The sequence below is a fragment of the Schistocerca americana genome, chromosome 2 (assembly GCF_021461395.2).
Source record: "Schistocerca americana isolate TAMUIC-IGC-003095 chromosome 2, iqSchAmer2.1, whole genome shotgun sequence".
Classification (NCBI taxonomy): Eukaryota; Metazoa; Arthropoda; class Insecta; order Orthoptera; family Acrididae; genus Schistocerca; species Schistocerca americana.
Window position 1 is genome coordinate 547,388,780 of NC_060120.1, and position 22,250 is coordinate 547,411,029.

Here is a 22,250-nt window from a genome sequence, read left to right on the forward strand (position 1 = left end):
GAGCAAAATAACTGATGATGGTTGAAGTAGAGAGGATATCAAATGTAGACTGGCAATGGGAAGGAAAGCGTTTCTGAAGAAGAGAAATTTGTTAACATCGAGTATTGATTTAAGTGTCAGGAAGTTGTTTCTGAAAGTATTTGTATGGAGTGTAGCCATGTATGGAAGTGAAACATGGACGATAACTAGTTTGGACAAGAAGAGAATAGAAGCTTTCGATATGTGGTGCTACAGAAGAATGCTGAAGATTAGATGGGTAGATCATATAACTAATGAGAAGGTATTGAATAGGATTGGGGAGAAGAGAAGTTTGTGGCAAAGCTTAACTAGAAGAAGGGATCGGTTGGTAGGACATATTCTGAGGCATCAAGGGGTCACCAGTTTAGTGTTGGAGGGCAGTGTGGAGGGTAAAAATCGTAGAGGGAGACCAAGAGATGAATACACTAAACAGATTCAGAAGGATGTAGGTTGCAGTAAGTACTGGGATATGAAGAAGCTTGCACAGGACTGAGTAGCATGGAGAGCTGCATCAAACCAGTCTCAGGACTGAAGACCACAACAACAACATGTGTACTGAGCAATCTGAAGTGGAATGACCATACAAAATTAATCACAAGTAAGGCAGATGCCAGACAGATTCATTGGAAGATCTTGAGGAAATATAATCCACCAATAGTGGCTGTCACTTATAAAACACTTGTTCAACAAATACTTGTATATTGGTCATCAGTCTGGGATCTGCACAACATAGGATTAATAGAAGGAATAGAGAATATCTACAGAAGAGCAGCATGTTTCACTACAGGTTCATTTGGTAAATGCGAGCATCACAGATATGCTCAGCCAATTCCAGCAGCAGATGCTGCTGGAGAGGCGATCTGCATCATGGTATGGCGTTAAAGTTCCAAGAGCATACATTCCTGGAACAATCAACCAATGTATAATCTTAAAAAGGACCCTGAAGATGAAATTAGAGTTTTGAGTCCACCTCAGAAGTTTACCAGCAATCATTCTTTCCAAAAACCATTCACAAAAGGGGGAAGTGACAATGGTACACAAAGTACCTTTCCCCAAACACCATGAGGTAGCTTGAGGAATATAGATGTAGACATAGATACAAATCAAAGTAGTCCACTAACTACGTCACTGGTCACAAGAATTATAGTGTCTTATGTGAATTTTGTGTCTATTTGGACTTAACAAAGACACACTTGAAAACAAACCATGGGATGACAAGCTTCAGATGCCAGTAATATGCACAAATGTGGATTATGCAGCTGAAAAAATGGGTGACAAGAGTAGATTCTACACAATGGTTAGCAGCATGTTTTAGCAGGAGAATAAGATGTCTTACTTGCTAGAAACCTCAACACCAGGACTCATACTTCGCTGTTGCACAGCACACAGTTGAGAGAGAAGCTCTATTGCCCAGAATCTTGTAACTTCTTTCAGCAACAACTTAAGTAAACTGGATCATCCTCATAAAGTGTCTTCTTCAATAGATATACTTCCAGAGGCCCACAGAACATGTTTTACCATATGATTTCCAAAATCATATTTATGGTACACATACTACTGACTGACACCCTGTATGCTCCATGTAAATAGATATCTTCATATGACAGGGCATACAACGTCCCCAGTTTGTGGATAAGGCATACTCCAGATATGATCCAGTCAGTAAGATTGAGTCTCCTGTAATCCTAACAAACAATTTATTGTTATGTTTTCTAAGGGAGCTGAAACTTAATTCCTCAAATAACCAACAAAGGTATCCAGCTTAAATCACAGAGAAAATGTACGGGACTAAGTGAAAGACTCAAGAGATGTCACTTGCCACATGAATGCCCAAGGGTGGCAAACATAATCTGCAACTATCTGGTGGCATCATTTCTGGTGTTGTTTCCCTAAATCAATTACAAAAAAATGCCAGGACGTTTCCTTTGAAATGGACATGGCTAATTAGCCCTTCCACGTCCTGATCTGACCACATACTATGTCTCTAATAACTTAATCCTTGACAATATTCTACCTTCTTACTTCAAAGCAGTTTAGTACTCACTGCTGATACTAATATACAGTCCAAACAAGATTTTTTGGGTAGTTTGCCAGCCCTCAGTTAGGCCAAGGATTATTTGTTGCACTTAATATTATTTTACCTCTGGCTTGCATTGTGTGCATGAAAAAACCAGTTTTCATTGTTGTTAAAATCCTGCATCATTCTGTTAGCCCTCACCCCTATAATTGTTGGGGTGAGACATTTCTCAGACTGGAGGAAGTCAAGGGCATACCAGTTTCAATACAACCATACCAACACTATGACTGACTGATGAAAAGTTTTTAGGTTTCCAGCCAGGTGGCAGTGTTGAAATACAATTAATTCCAAAGAGTGCCACACTCATCATCCTCTGATGAGAGCTCTTCATCAACAATATACACAGGAGAGTACATTCACACAAACACTGTGATGTTCGAGCCAACCTATACACTGACAAACTTTAATAACTCTTAACTCCACTCAAATATGTACAGACAATGTGAGGAACAAATTGTATACATTCTGCAGCCTACTTCAATAAACATATTTTTAAAATTAATGAATACTTGATCCAGTTGTTAACATCTTCTTTACTTTAGACCAAAACCAGTTTCAGCTTTTATATCAAAACCATTTTCTAGTGAACCTTAAAATTGTGCTGTTGCTGTTGTTGGGGTCTGAGATGATGTAACCCAGCTGCAACCTTGCCTTGTCTCTGAATATCTTCCAATTATACCTCCTACTCTTGTGGTTCTTTAACACAGTATCTGCCATTACCAACTTAATTAGTCTTCCTCCTCTCTCATTCTTACTGCTAAGCCCATATTCTGCTGTAGTTCTTTCTTCTATTTCTTCCCCTAGAACCATATTTCAATCCTCCATGAATATTAGATTTTAATCTCACTTTAATACAGAATTACCGTTTCAGTATTTTCATATACTTTCTGTATCTCTTCATCTGCTGTTTGTGACATTGGCTTTGGTTTACTGTCAAATCTGATGAGAACAACCCTATCACTGAACTGTTTATAGTAGTTCATTTTCAGTCCTACATTCCTTCTCATAACAAATCCGATGCCCCGCATACAATTTTCTGCTGCAGTTAGTATCACTCCATATTTGTGTGATCAGAAATTCTTATCTTCTTTCCTTTTTACTTCACTGAACCACACTGCATCTAAACTGAGCCTCTGCATTTCCATTTTCAGATTTTCTAGCTTTCCTACTACTTTCAAACTTCTGACATTCCACACACTGACTCATTGTCATTGTTACTCTATTCTTTCCTCATGGTCACCTCCCCATTGGCAACCCCCTCCTGGCAGTCTGAGTGGGAGACTAATCCAGAATCTTTTGCCAATGGAGAGATCATAATGACAATTTTTTCAATTACATGCAACATGTCCTGTGGACATACAATTTGTGTCTAACTCAGTGGTTTCCATTTCCTTCTGCATCCTCATGCCACTGATCATTGCTGATCCTTTTGACTTTTTGAGGGAAGATTCCCACCCCAAGGGCAGGAGAAAGTCCTCAACCTCTGTCACTTCTCCACCCTCTTTAACAAGTCTGTGGTCAGAATGAGGGTGACTTCTTATACTGGAAGTCTTCAGCAGCCATTGCTGATGATTTTTATTCAAAACTTTAGCAGTGGCTGGGTTTGAGCTCAGGAACCAGGATATTTTGGTTAGCAGTCAAAAACGCTGTCACTAGACCAAGTCCATCAACCGAGTTCATCAATGAAAGTGGTTACACTCATTGTAGCGACAACATTTTATCAGATGTTAGTGGTTCTAACATATAAAGACGTAATTGCTAAGGACCATTTACAATAATAAGTCATGCCAGTTATTTTTCAAACCAATTATATAGTGATTTTTCCATTGTTATCAAAATAAATTCATTTTTTTTTTAATTTGGGCATTTTGTTTGACCAGCTAACAGTGAAAATAATTTTTAGTGCCCACGATACATAGAAATCACCAACATTTACAGTCAAACACACTTTATTCACGCAAGATCAAATGAAAAATAGCATAGCATTAGCAAACAACAAAACTCACACCGTTTTTCCAAAGCCCACTAATTCCTGAAGATTGAGCACTCCTCGCTGTAGCATCATTGGCAGTTGATGATCACTACAGAGCTCCTCCATGGGACTGCAGAGTACTAGAGAGAGGAAATAGATGTTGTCAAACGCAGGAGTGTTGTAGGCAGCTCGACAAGTATCGGTTGATCATGCAAGGTCGCATGGCCACCCTTGCCATGCCTAGTCCAAATGGAAGGCATGGATAGACCGTTTCTCATGGAGTTCAGGAGGTCCACACAGGGTGGCCCAGAGAACGTATAGTTCACCATCCAATAAGGAGAACAGACGTGTTGACTTGCACATATGAACTGGACTGACACTGGAGATGGCGGTGACGGAAGAGTGGTAAACAGGGGGACGTGTATCTTAAGCATCCGGCTGATGCCAAGTGTCATTGTTATTCTAACCACATCCACCCCATGTGGAATGGAGAATATGCACAGGATGGTTACATCTGATCTATACTTCTACACTTATATTATTAATTTGGAATGATTGCTGATCATCTCTCAGGAAGTCGAGGTACGTGATTGAAATCAAACTCAAGTTTTCTTTGAACCTTTCAGCAACTGTATCATCTGAATTGGAAGGTCGGTAAAAGGATCCAATTATTATTTTATTCCGGTTGCCAACAATGACCTCTGCCCATACTAACTCACAAGAAGTATCTGCTTCAATTTCGCGATAAGTTAAACTACTTCTAAAAGCAACAAACATGCCTCTGGCAACCGAGTTTAGCCTATCCTATCTGAAAACAGTTAGGTTCTTCGCAAAAATTTCGGCTGAGCTTATATCCGGATTTAGCCAGCTTTCAGTGCCTATAATGATTTGGGCATCAGTGCTTCCTATTAGTGCTTGGACCTCTGCTACAGCTACGACAATTTACAACTTTTATACCAGTGGTTCCTGTATCTACGTTTTTCCTGAGTTCGGTCTGCGCCCTTTGTGACCGAGGCCCTTCTTTTGTTTTCCCGAGACCCTCTACCCTAAAAAACCGCCCAGTCCACGCCACACAGCACCCATGTAGCCGCCTCCTGCATGTAGTGGGCACCTGACCTATTCAGCGGAACCTGAAACCCAACCACCCTTCGGTGCAAGTCGAGGAATTTGCAGCCTACACGGTCGCAGAACCGTCTGAGCCTCTTATTCAGACCGTCCACTCGGCTCTGTACCAGAGGTCCACAGTCGGTCCTGTCCATTATGCTGCAAATGGTCAGCTCTGCTTTCATCTTTCAAGCAAGACTGGCAGCTTCTGTTAGCCGCTCAAAGCCAAAGAGACTCTCTTCAGATCCAAAGTGACACACATCATTGGTACCGACGTGTGCAACCACCTGCAATTGGCTGCACCCTGTGCTCTTCATGGCATCTGGGAGGACCCTTTCCACATCTGGAATGACTCCACCTGGTATGCACACGGAGTGCGCATTGTTTTTCTTTCCCTTCTTGTCAGCCAAGTCCCTAAGGGGCCCCATAACATGTGAAGTGTTCCTCACACATAGGATGAAGAATGATCCATCTTGGAGCTATAAGGAGAGCTCGTCGGGTGGGCCCAGAAGTGTTGATATAAAAGCAAACCTCATCGATGGTAGTCTTAGGTGGCGCGCTAGAAGAAAGGGGGGGGGGGGAATATTGTAGCTCAGGAGAAACACTAACACACACTGCAAAATGAGCAGGTGACAGCACTTATGATAATATAATGTCATATGTAATGTGTGGTTGAAACTGAGACAGCATATCATCACAAGCAGAGTCTGAGTGAGGCAAGGGAAGCATATCATCATAAGCAACCTCTAAATTACTGACGAACATAGGCTCAACACACACAAGATCTGGTTGGTGTACAGGCAGAGGGGTGGTGTGTATGTATGTGTTCAGGGCCATTGTGCAACATTGGAGAACTCGACTCGAGAAGTTGTGGGATGGACTCCTCAGTTGTCCAAGCCAGTTTAATCCACTGAAGTGAAACTGTCTGACACCAGCTGTTGATGAGGATGTCCACAATATTATCAATGTGGGCCACAATAAGGTGGCTGTAGTACTAGTTGGACTGTGTCATCTCATAACATAAGAATTCTACCAACTCAAAAATCTAGTCGCAAGGCCCATGTAATCAGTGCAGTGTATTCAAAGCCTGCTGCAGGCATTAGCAAAACTGGCAAGAAAACAGTTTCTTCAGTGCTATGCCAGTCCAAAAAACTTCCCATTCATTTGCATCTTAGTGGGAAACGTGTGAAATTTCAGTTGGACATGGATGTCTCTGTTACACTGATGAATCGTAGCACATATGAATTGTTAGGCTCCCCATGCCTGTCTAAAACTAACACGCACCTGATGGCTTATGATGGACAAGACATTTCCGTTCTCGGAAAATGTACTTTGCCTGCCATCTATCACTCGCTTACACGAACTGTGACTTTCACTGTGCTACAACCACGTGATTGTGAGAACATATTTGGCCTTGATTCGTTTGATTTGTCCGGCTTTCAAATTCAGGACATTGTGTTGTCAGTGACTGCATTCAATGCCAAAGGCAGTGTAGCTAGCTTGCTGAAACAATTCCTTGAACTCTTTTCTGAAGGTTTAGGCAAGGCTAACAATTTTGTTGAACATATTACTATGAAAGACAATGCTCACCCAAAACTTGGCCAAGCCAGAATTGTTCTCACTGCGTTATGGGGCAATGCGGCAGCTGAATATAAAGAATTTCAAGATAGCGAAGCTATTGTGCCCCTACAGGTTAGTCAATAGGCAAGTACTTATATGTCAGATAGCAGAAAAGATGGGCACCTCAACACTAAAGAAGTGTGTTCTGGATCGTCAGTGTACAAACGTATTACGTCTTAAATGAGGTTCACAGTTATTCTAAATTGAAATAAAAGTACAATGTCCCAACAATCGTTATTAAATTACTCTAAAGTGTTTATGTGCAAAAACTGTTAATACCTTACAATGGACCAATTTTTACTCTAAATGTTTCGTAATGTTGCAATTAATTACTGTTTTACCATTTATTGCAGTACTATACATGTTAGCAGCGGAGGGTTGAAGTGTTGTGGACGTGATATGTTTTTTTAAGCTGATGATCTAAACATCAGGAAATACATAGCTTTGCCGAGCTGTAAATGATCAATCAAGTACACTAACCACAACATACTAATTTCTTGGGAACAGTTTCGATGGTAAAAATACTGGTAGTCGTTCAGTACACATTCTGATGTCAGACACGTGTAGAAACTCGTGGAGTGAACTGTATCAGTATTGTGATTTGAGAAAACCCATAAAACACAACTTCCAGTATTGGAAGTGAATAAATAACCTATAATAGCCTTCCTACATGTAACTAGATCGAGAATATAGGAAGCCATGTGTCGGAGGTGTATGTTTCTAGAAAAGAGAAAGAACTTCTGGAGAAGTCTCCAAAGAGTGTAAGGCTGACTGCTCTGTCTTCACTTGCCAGAGGTAGACATCTTCCTCCCACAAAGTCCGTATTACTTAGAAATGCATTCAGCTAACTATTTGTGACAAATTGTTTACTATTTAAATCATTAGTGGCTGACTCCCACCATTTTGTGGAACCCCTGAAAAATATGAATGGTCGTTGTTTCCGGCCTTAACCTACTGAAGTACATGCAACTAGCCCGACTTCGAGTCTGAATGTCCGTACCTGGCAAAAGCGTTCCCTTGTTGTTATATAAAAATACACTAAACTCACCAAGCTTCCTTACGCAGGCTTCGCTTCCTTACAGCACTATGAAATAGCACATTAACATACTCTTGGATGTATTTCGTGATGCAGACGACAAAGTTGCTGGAAAGCGATCGTGCAATTGCCCGCAGTGCATACTACACTGTACCGTTCGTGGCGTTATGTGAAACCAAACAATGCTGCGTTTAGCTACTGTTGATTAAGTTAGAAGCGACAGGGAATTTCATTGTACTACAGCTGGGATACGCCTCGTAGCCAATTTTACAACGCAGTACTTGGGGAGGGGAGGGGAGGGGAGAACGAATCACAAACGAATGAAGTCTGCGCTCCATAACCGAGTGCCTGGTGACACTGTTTCTAGAGAGAAGATTGTGACTGCTTTAGTATTGTCTCACTGCGATCTGTCACATAATATTTGGCCATACACGAGGGGATTTCCGCGTCTGGCCACAGATATTTGAATACCGTGCGTTAGTGGAGATACGACATTCAGAACTTTACCCGCAATTCTGGGAACTGCCGATCCGGCCTCTAAGGATGCGTTCACATTGACACTGACAACGGTCATCAGACACCGTCGCTGAGGTCGCACGGTAACATCGGTCATTGTGCGTCTGATCTCCTCCGTCAGTTTTTGGCAGGGTCAAGAGAGTTAGGTTAGGCTAGAATCTATTCTATGGATGAAGCAAGTTAGATTTTAATCTCTTAGAGTGGGGTGGATACCATGTCGCATCTGTGCTTGGATAGAAGTGCTGCTTAGCGGTTTCTTTTATTAAAAAAGGAACGCCGAATGCATGTGATGACCTCTCATGTCTTGTAAAGTACGTGGTGAGTACTGTACACAGGGGAGAAACGTTCTGTTACGTACTCGAGATAATTCGTGGTGACCTTGAAAAGCAAGTTATAAACACTATATTTCGTTGTATTTATTTAAAGTTGTGAAGACGTACGTCAATTAACCTTCAATGACTGTCATTTAGACACGAGCGAAAGACAAGCATAAAGTGTATCATAAGATAAAATTAAAGCACTTAAAAGTGGAAATACTTCATATTAGCAGAATCGCTACCCTACTGGCATAAGACGTCAGTAAGCAGTAATAATAATTTGTGGACAACTAATGACAACCCACCACAAAAAAGATCCAGTACATTGGCTATAAGCATATAAGATACGCCACCATTTTACTTGAACAAATTAATTTTTGAGGTTATAATTATGCCTAAAACGTCCAATAAAAGTTTTACATATTTGTGGTTTCGAATAAACCTGCGATTTTAGTCCATAAATTCCGAACTATATCCCGATTATGATATTTTCGTCCTAAGGTTGCCACAAATTCATTCTTTTTTGGACTAAACTTATCGGTTTCTCACGCTCCATATTTCTTGGGCGAGAACGTTGGTCGATTTGACCGAAGAAAACAAACTGATCTGAATTTCAACAAGTGTCGTCCGGAGTCTACACGTTCGATCGATAAGATCGGCTGTAGTGTGACCGCGCACGTTGTAGCATAGTGATTTGAAAAGATCGGCCGTCTCCGGCCGATATCGGTCGGCGGCAGAATCCTCCGATATCGGAGCTGCTGTGATCGCAGTTTTAGCACGTAAACCAAGCCCCTGAGTTTTCGGCGAGACGGTGGTTGACGCGCTACTGTGGCAGAACGGCGCGCTCATGTCGGCTGCCCCGCAATCTTGCTCAGACGATTTTAGAGAAACTAATCGGCAAACAAATGGTTTTGAAGTCAGTTATAGATGTCAGCTTCATGATGAAGTGCCTACCATTTCGCTAATGGGCACAGTTATTGTGATGTTTCGTCTGTAAGTAACACATTGCCTACAATTCCAAAAGTTTGCAATGAAAAATGAGAGTCGCCATGAATTTGCGATTGGTGCATATTAGCTGCGTATGAAATTTAGCTAACATATTAATTTTTACTGTAGTCTTGGCAGAAGGTCTGTCTGTATCTATCACTGAACGCGAGAAAATTGTTGTTATGTATCAGACCCATTCGCGACTTCGGGCGCCAGCGATAAATCTAGAATGAAATATTCATAATACTCCCCATATCTCAGAAACGGTATGAGATACCGATACGAGATTTTGGCAACTGATAGCACACAGAGATAAGAGCATTTTGCCATGTGGTAGACAAGCGGAACTTTTTTATTTACCATGATATGCAACGAAACGCAGATTTTTGCGGTAGAATTACGTAATTTTTAAAAGTCACCATAGCTGGTGAAATGAGGATTAGTGTGGCTTTTCAACAAGGTAAATGAAGAAATCATGCATTTGTATTTATACTGAGATTGTGCTGTTTCATAAGCTTTTGACCTGATTTGTCCTTAATTCCTTGGTTAACTGTTTCAGGATTCTGTCGCATATGCAGCCTCAATAAGATGTCAGCGAGGTGACTGTAAACTTCACTTTGTTCTGAAAAGAAGCAAATGTAGGTGATACACAAAACGCGCTACTAATGACAGTGTGATTTTCAGGTTACATTAAGTTTTAGTTCCTACAAGTACAGTAAAAATGACTACATTGGTAAATCTACACAACTGTACCATGAAACACCTTGTTTGTGAAAACTGACAAATGAATGATCAGCAAACATGAACGTAAAATATATGGCACACAAAGTGATGGTTGAAACATTTCTAATCAGCATTCCAACTGTGGACCAAAGTGTTATAAAAACTAACAGTACTGCACCGAGGAAGTACCTCAAAAACATGCAAGCAAACACCATTTCATGATATGAGTGAAAATCGGACATAGTATAAGTAACATCAATAGTTTTTGAAACGAAATGTCTTTAGATACAGAAAGCAAGCCATACTGTAAAAGATGTTTCATTACGGACCACTGATAACGCTTGATTTCAATAAAACGAAACGCATTTGGTGAGAAAACTACACATTTTCTTATAGCTGCAAAGATAGATAAAATAACTTCAATAATTTTTTAAATAGTCTTAGAAATGTGTACGTTTCTTTACAGCTGCATCAAAAGTGTGTGTGTGGGGGGGGGGGGGGGGGGGGCGGAGAGGGGATGAGTTGTATAAAGCAACTGTATAGTAAGCACCAATAAATATTTCTTGTACTATATTCATAACTGTGGGCAATTACCCAGAACTGTATTATGTCCCTTACTTTACAGGTATTACGAATTACTATACTTTGCAAAAGTTCAAATATGCAGCACCTGCCACAATTTTCTTCCTTTCTCTCGAAGATATAAATTACTTTTAAAGTGCGAAAATGTACTACAATAAATAAAATGCCTATAAAAGGTCGCACTGTACAATCCGCTTGCGGTGAGACCCAGTGACAACTAAAATCCGTCGCCCATGGCCTCTGGCCTGTCGTGCATGATCGGCTGTCTTGGGTCCGCAGATAAATCACGAAAACCCTGCTATTTGCTCCCACATACGAACGTGCTCGGTCTGTGGGCAGATCGGAGAGCTAGATCCGAAGGGCAGGGATTACACGTTGGTGGGAAACGAGCGGTCTCAGATCGACGGGTTATATCCGTCAGAGATACAGACATCTGCGAGATATCTGCGGCATTGACCCGCGATTCTGGCACGTCGCGGAAATCCGTTAGTGTATGGAATCCGAATGCTGCGACTGGCTAAACGGGAGGTTTTGTGGAATCACGGTAAATCACTTCTATACATGTATTATAATTCTGTAATGCATAAACACTCTGTACTCCAGATTCCAGGAGGGGGGAGGGGGAGGATGGGGGCAAATGCCCCGTCTTGTCACCCCTCGCAGGTGCCTATGATCCTACCCCTGGGGACCTCTCCTAGTAAGAGAAACAGTACCATAATTTTCTAATATAAATAACGGTGCTTTTACAGGCATACACACGCCCACACACAAACAAAACGACAATTTTAGAGTAATTCAAAGTGTGATGCAGTTCGAAGTATTATCGACCTGAAAAATTCGAAATGAAATTTATCTCTTTTTGCTGAGAGTTTCTAGTGACTTCCCGGGAGTATCTTCGCACTAATTCAGAATTCTTCTCAAGTAGCTTTGCTTACCTCATTGTACGTCTCACTGTTAAGGAGAGATGGTGGAGCAAAACTTTATTTTTGTCTCTGCTCGCAGCATTCAGCGACATTATTAAATAGTTCTCTAGCTCCACTTGAAAAGTACTATATCTTGTCCTTCTCCGAGGAATTAATGGAAAGAGTAGAAACCGTTACGTCACTCATCAAGAGATGTATTACTTTATGACACAACACAACACGGTACAACGATCACTTCCCAAAGGCTACATGTGCACCGAATTGTATTAGATCGCTGAGGTTGGCAGCAGCCGGATACGAAACACGTTCTGGCGGCCTTCTGCCGATTCTGAACTAGGAGCTCTCAAATGGTTCAATTGGCTCTGAGCACTATGGGACTTAACTGCTGTGGTCATCAGTCCCCTAGAACTTAGAACTACTTAAACCTAACTAACCTAAGGACATCACACACATCCATGCCCGAGGCAGGATTCGAACCTGCGACCGTAGCGGTCGCGCGGTTCCAGACTGTAGCGCCTAGAACCGCTCGGCCACCCCGACCGGCTAGGAGCTCTCGTTCATCTCCTTGTGAACGGACGATACTGACTCCGCATGTTCTCGCTGCCGTCTCGATGCTACACGAGGTTACCCTGTATGCCGTAAAAGTGCGAGACGACGAAAAGTTTTGGATACTAAGGTTCCCCAGCCGGCGCAAGTTGTTAGGTAGCTCACTGGTAAGGATATCGATCACAGTATCCTTACACTATATAGGAGAACTAATATCATTACTGTAATAGAAAATGGAAACAATGTTTGTATGATCTCACATCAGAAACAGTAGTGGCAAATTTAAGAAGCTATCAAGCCTAAGTCTTTTTCAGAAAGACAAGTTTTTGGAACCGTGATATACATTTAGAATGATGCTATTATTGGAATGAAATGTCATGCGGGTAGGGCCTCCCGTCGGGTATATCGGTCACCTGGTGCAAGTCATTTTAGTTGACGCAAATTCGGCGACTTGTATGACAGTCACTGAGCGGAGAAAATCTCTGACCCAGCCGGCAATCGAACCCGGGCACTTAGCATGGCATTCCGACCCGCTGACCACTCACTCAGCTATCTTTTTTTTATTTTTTTTTAAGAGGTCACAAACGTTGAACTATATAAGGAATCAGGTAACACGGTGTGATTGTTGGTGAAATAATTCAAAAACTGAATTATGTTTCTTTTTGACAAAGAAAATAAAAATCTCTGGTGTTCTTAAATAAATGACGGCCTTCTGCATAAAATAAAAAAAATATTTCTTGAAAATGTAAATGAGTATACTCTTTCGATATCAGGTTTTTGTTTTCAGATCATGTATCATACTAATTTATTTATTTATTTATTTTTATATATTTGTTGAAATCACAAAGGACGTCCTCCAGGCGAAAAACAATTAAGTATAATTACCGTCAATAAACAAAATAAAAAGGGAATCGTAGAATTTAAAGAAAACTCCCTCCTGGCAGTACAGACAAAATGTCATCCGCGTCCCGCCAACTTGTGGGTAGACGCACACTGAATCCCAAGGCAGTCAGGCATGTTCCAGGCACGTCTTCACGAAGAATATTGCATTTGCCGATATATTGGATCGAGTCCTGGTATTACACAATCTCACTGAAATTACCTTCTCATACCTGGGTCACCTCAGCTGCAGGGGGGAACGAAGAAGGCACTACCCAAAAAGTTGGCATAGTACTGACGGTATCGCGGATGGTGCACGAGAAAAGTAAAGCGATCTTGCAGGAACGTCCAAAAATCAAGAACACGCTTATCACCCTCATGAAACAAATAAGAGATCGAGAGGCCTTTTATCCAGATCACAGCATTGGTCTTCGTACGTGGGAAGCATGTCTCATGTGGGAACAGAAGAGATTTCGGTGTAATGGCACGGGGAGCCGTACGTAGAAGAAAGGCAAGCATCATCTGAATCAGCTGCCACACCTCTGCAGAAGATCCACACATCAGTAGATGTTCATCCGTATCAGGCGTGTGACAACGAGGACACAGCGGCGAATCTGTCATTTTTATGGCATGTAGACGAAGTTGTGTCATGTATTTTCCATTAAAGACCAGATACCAGGTCGCACGAGTGCTCGTGTCGAGGAGGATTGGTACACAGAACGACAAACCACGGGCCATGAGATCGTAGGATGTCGACTTTCAACACCATTCCTAGTATGATTTCTCATCATTAGGGGGTAAACATCACGTGCGGTAGCCTTTCTGGTACTAGACAAGTCGGCATGGACATAACTGTATTCGATGAAAAAGGCCCTGACATGTGAGAGCGAGGAAGAAATTTGGGCTACTGCAACAGGTGCCACTCGAGAGGGAGGGGCCAGTTCGTCAATCAGGCTTTCCGATAATCCGGTTCGGCGGCGGGTCCACGACTTACCCATCGTACTTACATAAAGGGCAGCTGCTCTCGTTTGGACATGGACAAGGGCGAGGCCGCCATCTCGAGAAGGGAGTGCCAGCGTGCCGTAGCGGACTTTGAGGATAAGAACCGCGCTTACAAAGTAGCCGAATGCCGCCTGAAGCCTATGTGCCATTGCCTTTGGCATCGGTAAAATCTGTGCTAAATGGGGCAGTCGCGAGACTAGATGAGTGGTAACAAAATCCACCCTTTGTATCATGTCCAATGCTCACAGGAGGTTGCCACGACCGTTCGCGCGGATAGCTTGAACCAGGCGTTTATACTTAAATGAGATCGTGCGCTGTATATCATGCGTGAAGGTGATCCCGAAACATTTGAGCTTATCCACTAATGGTAATGGAGCCACACTCTCTGCTGGAAGACCTCTACCGACGGACACAGCACTAGATTTCGTCAGGTTCACACGGCTGCCCGCAGCAGTACCGTACTAGTTGATCCATGCCAGTGCCTCTCGCACTTCATCCTCCGATAGAGCCAAGAACACCACGTCATCTGCATAGGCGCGTCAGATGAAAGCATTCCCCCTCATTGTTATCCCTGTGAGCTGGCTCCTCAAACCGTGTAACGGTGGCTCAAGGGCGATGGCGAAAAGCAGCATCGACAGCGGACGTCCTTGACGGAACGACCGCTTGACATTAATAGGGCCCGCCACACGGCCATTGACAAGCACTCGCGACGTGGCACCTCAACCTTGGAGGAGACTCAAGACGATGTGTATAAACCTGTGGGGAAAGGCCATCCGTCTGAGTTCGCTTTCTAGAAAGGCATCACTCAATCAAAGGCGTGGTCAAAGTCCACTGTCACTAAGGCACCGCGACGGCGGCAGGTCGTGGGGCAGGGCTATGACGTCACGGTAGTCGCTGAGTGCCGTCTGAATGTTACTGACACCACCAAAGCACGTTTGATCCAGAGAGATGACTTGAGGAATGACGCGCCGAAGGCGAGCGGCAAGAATCCGGGTAAAAATCTTGAAATCACAATTTAACATGGTCAGCAGTCGATACTGCCCAACTCCTCGACCTCCCGATGGCTTGGGGACCGGAATAAGAAAGCCTTCTACGAATTCGGGTGGGAGGTGAAGGTCAGGGTTCATCAGTTCTTCATACATCGCAGTCCAGCGTTAGCCCGTGATGTCGTGGAATGTGCGGTAAAACTCCAGCGGGAACCCATCTGGACCTGGGGCTTTATTCGCTGCAGCCTTATGAAGAGCATCGGCGACGTCATCAGACGTTAAGTGTCGCTGTGAGAATCTCCGCAGCGGCCTCATCCAGGGTACCCGTCAAGGAACAGAGGACATCAGTCGTTACCGCTATGTTCTGGTCCTCTGCTGCATAGAACTGGTTGTAGTGATTCACAAAGGCTTTTACGATGTCATTTTGGGACGTCAATCGACGACCATCTGGCATGTCGAGAGCGTTGACCAGCTTTCTCCGACACCGCTGCTTCTCTCGAATAATATGATGCATGGACGGGGGCTCTCGTAGTACACAATCGTGACATCTTGCGCGTGCTATTGTGCCTTCAAGGCGGTGACGCATAAGAGAAATTATCTTCACCTTAATACGTTGAATTTCAACCTGTCGTTGAGCAGAGAGGGCATGGTTTGAGAGTTCCCAGAGAATTGTGAAATAGTATTCCATGGTATGTCGTTGCCTCAGCATTTTGTCGCGACCGTAAGTCATCATCGAACTACGCAAAGCAGGCTTGGTGCAGCCAAGTCACCACCGGAGTGTTGAAGGATACACTGGAAGGTGTCTCACATAGTTGTTCCACGTCGTTTCTATGACCTACTTGCATTCGGGATCATTGAGATGTGTGACATTCAGCTTCCACAGGCCTCGACCGTGCCACGCCTTCTACCTCTGGGGCGATACAGTGCAAATGTAGACCATATGGCCGGAAAAGGGTAGGTCATAACTCAGCGTCGAGCGTGGCACTTACGATTCCTTGGGAAACATGGACACGGTGAAGACGACTTGCTGAATGGCAGGTGACGTACGTATATCCAGGCCGATCACCATGCACGCGTTGCCAAGTATTGGTGAGGTTCAGTTCATGCAAGAGCAGCTTGAGTTCCTGGTATGTGGTGCAATGGGGGTGTTGGTCCGTCTGGGATAACACAATTGAAGTCACCGCCAAGTATAATATGGTCGTAGTGGCCTACAAACAAAGGAGCGACCTGTTCCGAATAGAAGCGACCGTTCCTGTCGCTTGGCCGTGCCCGACAGAGCGTAAACATTGATGACTCGGACACCGTGGAAAGTCACAGCAAAAACCCTGGCCGATGGTAGGTAAATCACGTCGTCTACCTCAATGCCTTCCTTTAAAAGAATAGCTGTCCCACTGCCTCCGTCAGCACACGGCGTGAGGTAGGACACATAGCCATAGATATTAGGAAACGTAGCCAAGCGAACTTCCTGCAAAAGGGCAACATCGAAGTCCGACGCCCTCAACATTTTACAGAGCAATTGTAGTTTGGCAGGAGTGCCAATAGTGTTGACATTGATGGAGCCAATCCTGTAAGCTTGCCGTGGAATTGGGACTACTGAGACGCCCATGGAGGCACGAAGAACAGCAGCGAACAGCAATGTTGTCCCAGTAGGCTGCACATCCTCATCCAGCAACCCTGTCGATTAGCAGTCGTGGGTTGGAGCAGCAGCATTCACTGCTGTCCCAACGGAGGGTGTTTCGTCGTCTACATCGTCAGACCACCCAAAGGTGCGTGGATGGTGTGCGTCCGGTGCGTCCTGTGTAGTCCGATGGCGGCGTCACGCCGGCGGTGGAAGAGTGGTGCTGGCTCAGCTGCTGTTCAACGTCCATAGGGACAGCGTCTGGTGCATGCAAAGATGGTTGTACATCTGACGGGGTGCAGACTGGTGCTTCCACCACGAAATCGTCCATCGGGGCAACAACCTGAGAATTGTGATCCTCATCGTCTAGAGACTGCGTCCTGCAGGTGTTAGACGGGGCGATCCGCCGTTTCCGACGTCTCTTCGGCGACCGTTGCTTGCGCCGTGATCTTCAGTGTCCGAAGACGCCTGGAGATCCGGATGGTCGGGCACAAAAGCATCGGTAGTCACAACCATGGAGTCAAGGGCCGTCCCCTGTCCCAGAGATTGCTCACCGATGCACACGTCGGGAGGAGGAGGCAAAGGCGCCGGTCCTTCCGCAACAGCCTGAGGCATTACCGGAGACGACGATGTCGCAGTAGTAGGAGCCAGTGATGATCGCGGCCGGGGGTTGTTATGCAGAACTTCGGCAAACGTCAGTGGTAGCGTCGTCGGAGCGGTCGTGGCCAGCAGGTCCCCAAGCGGTAACTGTGTGATTCTGCGTTGCAGACAGCAGGAACGGAGGTGTCCTTCTTTGCCTCATCCCGAACGTGTCTTCGGCTGGCCATCATAAATAATAATTGCAAGGCAGCCACCGGCAGAGTCAGATGCAAAGCTAATCTTCAGTGTCGATTTTCTGTGGGCATTAGCCATTCTCTGTCGAAGGAAAAACAGCGCGCTAAGACGGTAGAATTACGTGAACAACACCGCGAGCAGCTGCGCGGCGACGTCGTAAACAAGCGTGCCGAAAAGTGACTCGCTATCGAGGCGGACGATGCTGTTACTAAAATGACAGAACAGTAATTTCATGAGATATAAGATAATGGCTAGTGATTGTTGTTTTATTTGGGGGGGGGGGGGGATCGGAATTGATTCATCATAATTCGCACTTTGTTTTCGATGTAGTTAACGAGACACGTAATTGAAGTAAAATAATTACGCGGCGTGTACATAAGCGTAAGGTTTTAGTGTAAATATCTTTTTAAATTTGTGTATGCACCCATCAACTTCTTTTACCGAAAATGTCTTTAAGTTTAATTCATTAATTGATAACGTTTTAAGTTGGCCACTGTCGTTTCTGATGGATGCCTAAACATCTTTGATATGAATGAATTCATCTCTCCGTTGGTGGACGTATGTACCGTCTATGCAACCAGATGAAGGCAGTTTGTTTATTGCCATACGCGTTTAGCTTCCTTTATTTGGGAAGCACCATCAGTGGCCTGAAATACATGTTTCCTTTTGTAAATACAATAAACGCATTATGTGGTAGATATAATATGCTGCTATATTACATTTTGTCGTGTTTTCTCTTGTTTTTTGGGTTGGAAGTAACTTTCGTAGCACAAGTTCCGTACTATGAATGTATCGTTCGGTGGAAATCATAACACCGAAAGACACATTCACAGTACGGAACTTATGCTACAAAAGTTGCTTCTAACCTAAAAAACAATCAAAAACACGACAAAATGTAATATAGCAGCATATTATATCTACCACATAATGCGTTTATTGTATTTACAAAAGGAAACATGTATTTCAGGCCACTGATGGTGCTTCCCAAATAAAGGAAGTGAAACGCGTATGGCAATAAACAAACTGCCTTCATCTGGTTGTATAGACAGTACATACGTCCACGAATTTAGAGCAACTAAGGGAACGGCAGAAAACAGGAAAGAAATGACGGGAATCCATCTTTCTACCTTTCTTAGTCTCCTGTTAAGTTACTAATCGTAATTCACCTGTAGAGATGGTACTAGCATGATCTTACCCGTCACTGTGGGCAACAACGTTGTTGAAATGTTGCGGCAGCATACACGTATCCTTCTCCGTCTTCTGCGCTTTCGTCGGTGTATTCATCGTCAATCATTTTCGGAATTTTTTTAGGAGCTACTGGTACCGGTGATTAATGCACAATTCTTTCTTATTGTTGAGGTGATTTTATTCTTGTGAGACGAAACTAATAATATGTTGTTGTTCTCTCCAAGACATCGAAACAGCAAAAAAAGGGAGACATGATACTTCTGACGAGCCTCTCAGTAGGGTAACACACGTGGAACAGCGTAGTTGAAAGCCCATTTCCACTCGCAGGCGCCAACTTTACACCCAAAACGAAGTTCGTAGGACTCCTTCACGATAGGATGAAGTTTTCAGCTAAGAATTAGCCCTCCGCAGATGTACAAAAAAGCAGTTGTGCTACTTACACAGGTACAACAGCCAGTATTACGATCAGGCAGACGGCGTAGCAATGGGTAGCCCACTGGCTCCAGCTGTTGCGAACCTCTTCATGGAGAATTCTGAGGATATTGCCATAGATACTGCGCCATTAAAACCGAAGTGTTTCTTTCGATACGTTGACGACACGTTCGTCATTTGGCCACACGGACGCAAGAAACTCGACGAATTTTTTGGAACACCTCAATGGCATCAACAGTAATATCCAGTTCACCATGGAGGTGGAAAATGATAATGCATTGCACTTCCTCGACGTCCTTGTCCATCTAAACGAAATAGGTGCCTTGGCCACAGCGTCTACAGAAAACCCACCCACACAGACCTGTATCTGCATGCCACCAGCCATCATCATCCAGCACATAAGCGCACAGTATTACAAATATTGGTGCATCGTGCAAGAGTAATATCAGACGACGATAACCTGCCCCATGAACTGAGCCACCTACGCAAGGTTTTCAGGAATAACGGCTACAGCGCCCATCAAGCGAAAGAAGTGATTTCTGGGAAATATCAGAATAAGACCACCGACGAAGAGCAAGAAAAGAAACTTGCTTTGCTGCCATTCTGTGGCTCTGTGTCGGGCAAGATAAGCCGCCTGTTGAAAAGACACAAGATCAAATCAATCTTCAGGCCTCCACCGAAAATCCGTCAATTACTGAGACCAGTTAAAGACGCAGTAGGCCTCAGAACACCTGGAGTCTACGAAATACCTTGTGAGTGTGGCCAGAAGTACATCGGACAAACAGTGCGCACTGTGGAACAACGCACAAAAGAACATGAGAGGTATTATGGCCTACGCTACCCAGAGAAACCTGCGTTAGCTGAGCATGCGTTGGAAAACGGTTACCACATAAAATTTGACGATACCTCTGTCGTGGCTCGCACTAACGGCTTCTGGGGAAGTTTAATAAAGGAAGCTATTGAAATAAAAATTACCGCAAACACCCTGAATAGAGACGGTGGCTTGGAGCTCAGCGCTGCGTGGGATCCAGCGATCGCGCGGTGGAAGAGGATACATCGAACACCGACACAAAACATGTCCATATATGGCAATGTCACGGGCACCAGTGACGTCACAGCCGGCAGCTAGCGTATATAAGGGCGCACCAACAGCCCACTGGCAGTCATACCACTTGACAATGGCCAAGGAGTGCTTCGCCGAAAGCTCGTGTAGTTTTAAGCAATTGACGCGGTTGGAAACCCGAGAACATTTTATTCAATGTTATCGCCGCGAGACTCTTCATTCATACATTTGAGCATGGCTAATCAGAATGTTACTAAATGTCTATGATTTTCTGTAGATTGATTTCCGAACTAAGGATTATGTATGAGAATTCATAGTAAATAATACGACCCCTTCTCAAAAGCACCGTCACAATAACAAAAATATCGATTTTCAAGGATATCAAAACATGTCACGAGAAAACAGCAACTGATTTTATTTTGTACACGGGATCCACAAATGTACTAAAAACACATTTGCGTTCTTTGCGACAAAAATACTGCTGGCGCTTGTAATGGATTCATTCTATGACTGAGACAGTAATGCAGAGCGTGCTGCAGGGATCAATGTTGGGATCATTTCTTTTTCTCGTGTGCTGGTGTCACCTCTCTCTTGTTTTACGGTGACAATGCGGAGTATATAACACATTTTTCAACATGTTGGACATCAGAGCGATTAATATTTTAATATCCAAGTTCTTAAAGTCCGTACCACCAAATCACAGTTACTGGATTTCAAAGTAAGCAACGCATGCCACAGACGTGTAGGAAATATTTAAAATATTTATGGAATTTCGTGTAGAGACAATGAAGACTGTAAATTGGTTGGTTTGTACTTGGATAGCAGTCTTCAAAGGGGAAACCATGTTACTTTTTATCCAGGAAAATAAACAGTGCATTATACTTGCTTATCCAGCTGTCTAAAACTTCGTGTAATAAAACAGTGAAGACAGTATACTATGAGGCGATTTTCCCGTTTATAAGTAGAGGCGTGCCACTGATCTGTACTTGAACTGGTGCTACAAAAGCGAATTCTTACGCTGAAACATCTTAAGGGATACAGGGAGACTTGTAGTGATGTTTCTATCAAAAATAAAATATCTCATTGTATACTTACTGTGTGCATTTACCAATATACATCATTTATTGTAAGCCATCAGGATGACACATCCAAACGCTGTGATGTGCATAACCACAACACAAGAACTAAGCACAGTTATTATAGAGAAAGAGCCAAATTAAAAGTATCTGAGCACAGTCCATATATCAGTGACTCAATGTGCTGCAACAAATTACCGGAACCCTATGAGAATACATACTGTGGATCCATTTAAAACAAAATTCAGATCTTTTCTTATAAACGAATGTCTGTATTGAATGAAGGAATTCGAAGCTCTATCATTATGTACTTTTTTGCAGATGAGTAAGTTATGAATTTAACCTTTGTACAGAAATATATGTACAACAAATTTGTAAACAATATGACGTTCGCAAAAATCATCATGTTATGAGCACACACAAAGAGAAATGTAAATAATAAATAAATAAATGAAGGAGCCTGGTCTTTGTGATGCAATGTACGGTTATGATTGGCTGCAGAAGAAATTGTGTCAGTGTGGGGAATACAGCAGGTACCTTCTTTGTGCAAACTTCAGGGTTATACTACAGTTATCTGCCAAAATACTGTCGACGTTGAAGAAAGTGTTGTTTGTTCTGAGACAATTATACCAGTTGTCATGTAGAGAAAATTTTAAGATTCTGCACATAAACTGCTAGTTGCTGCACTTTGCACAGTTAAAAAAAAGAAAGTGATTCAGTTTATTTGAGATCTATACCTGCTTGCTGAGAG

At 43.3% G+C, this 22,250-nt stretch overlaps 1 protein-coding gene across 1 annotated transcript in view; it reads right to left on the reverse strand.

The window, feature by feature from the left end:
• The window catches only part of LOC124594159 (G-protein coupled receptor GRL101-like), a 324,101-nt gene that overhangs the window by 186,799 nt on the left and 115,052 nt on the right, over positions 1-22,250 (reverse strand). The window lies entirely within an intron of this gene.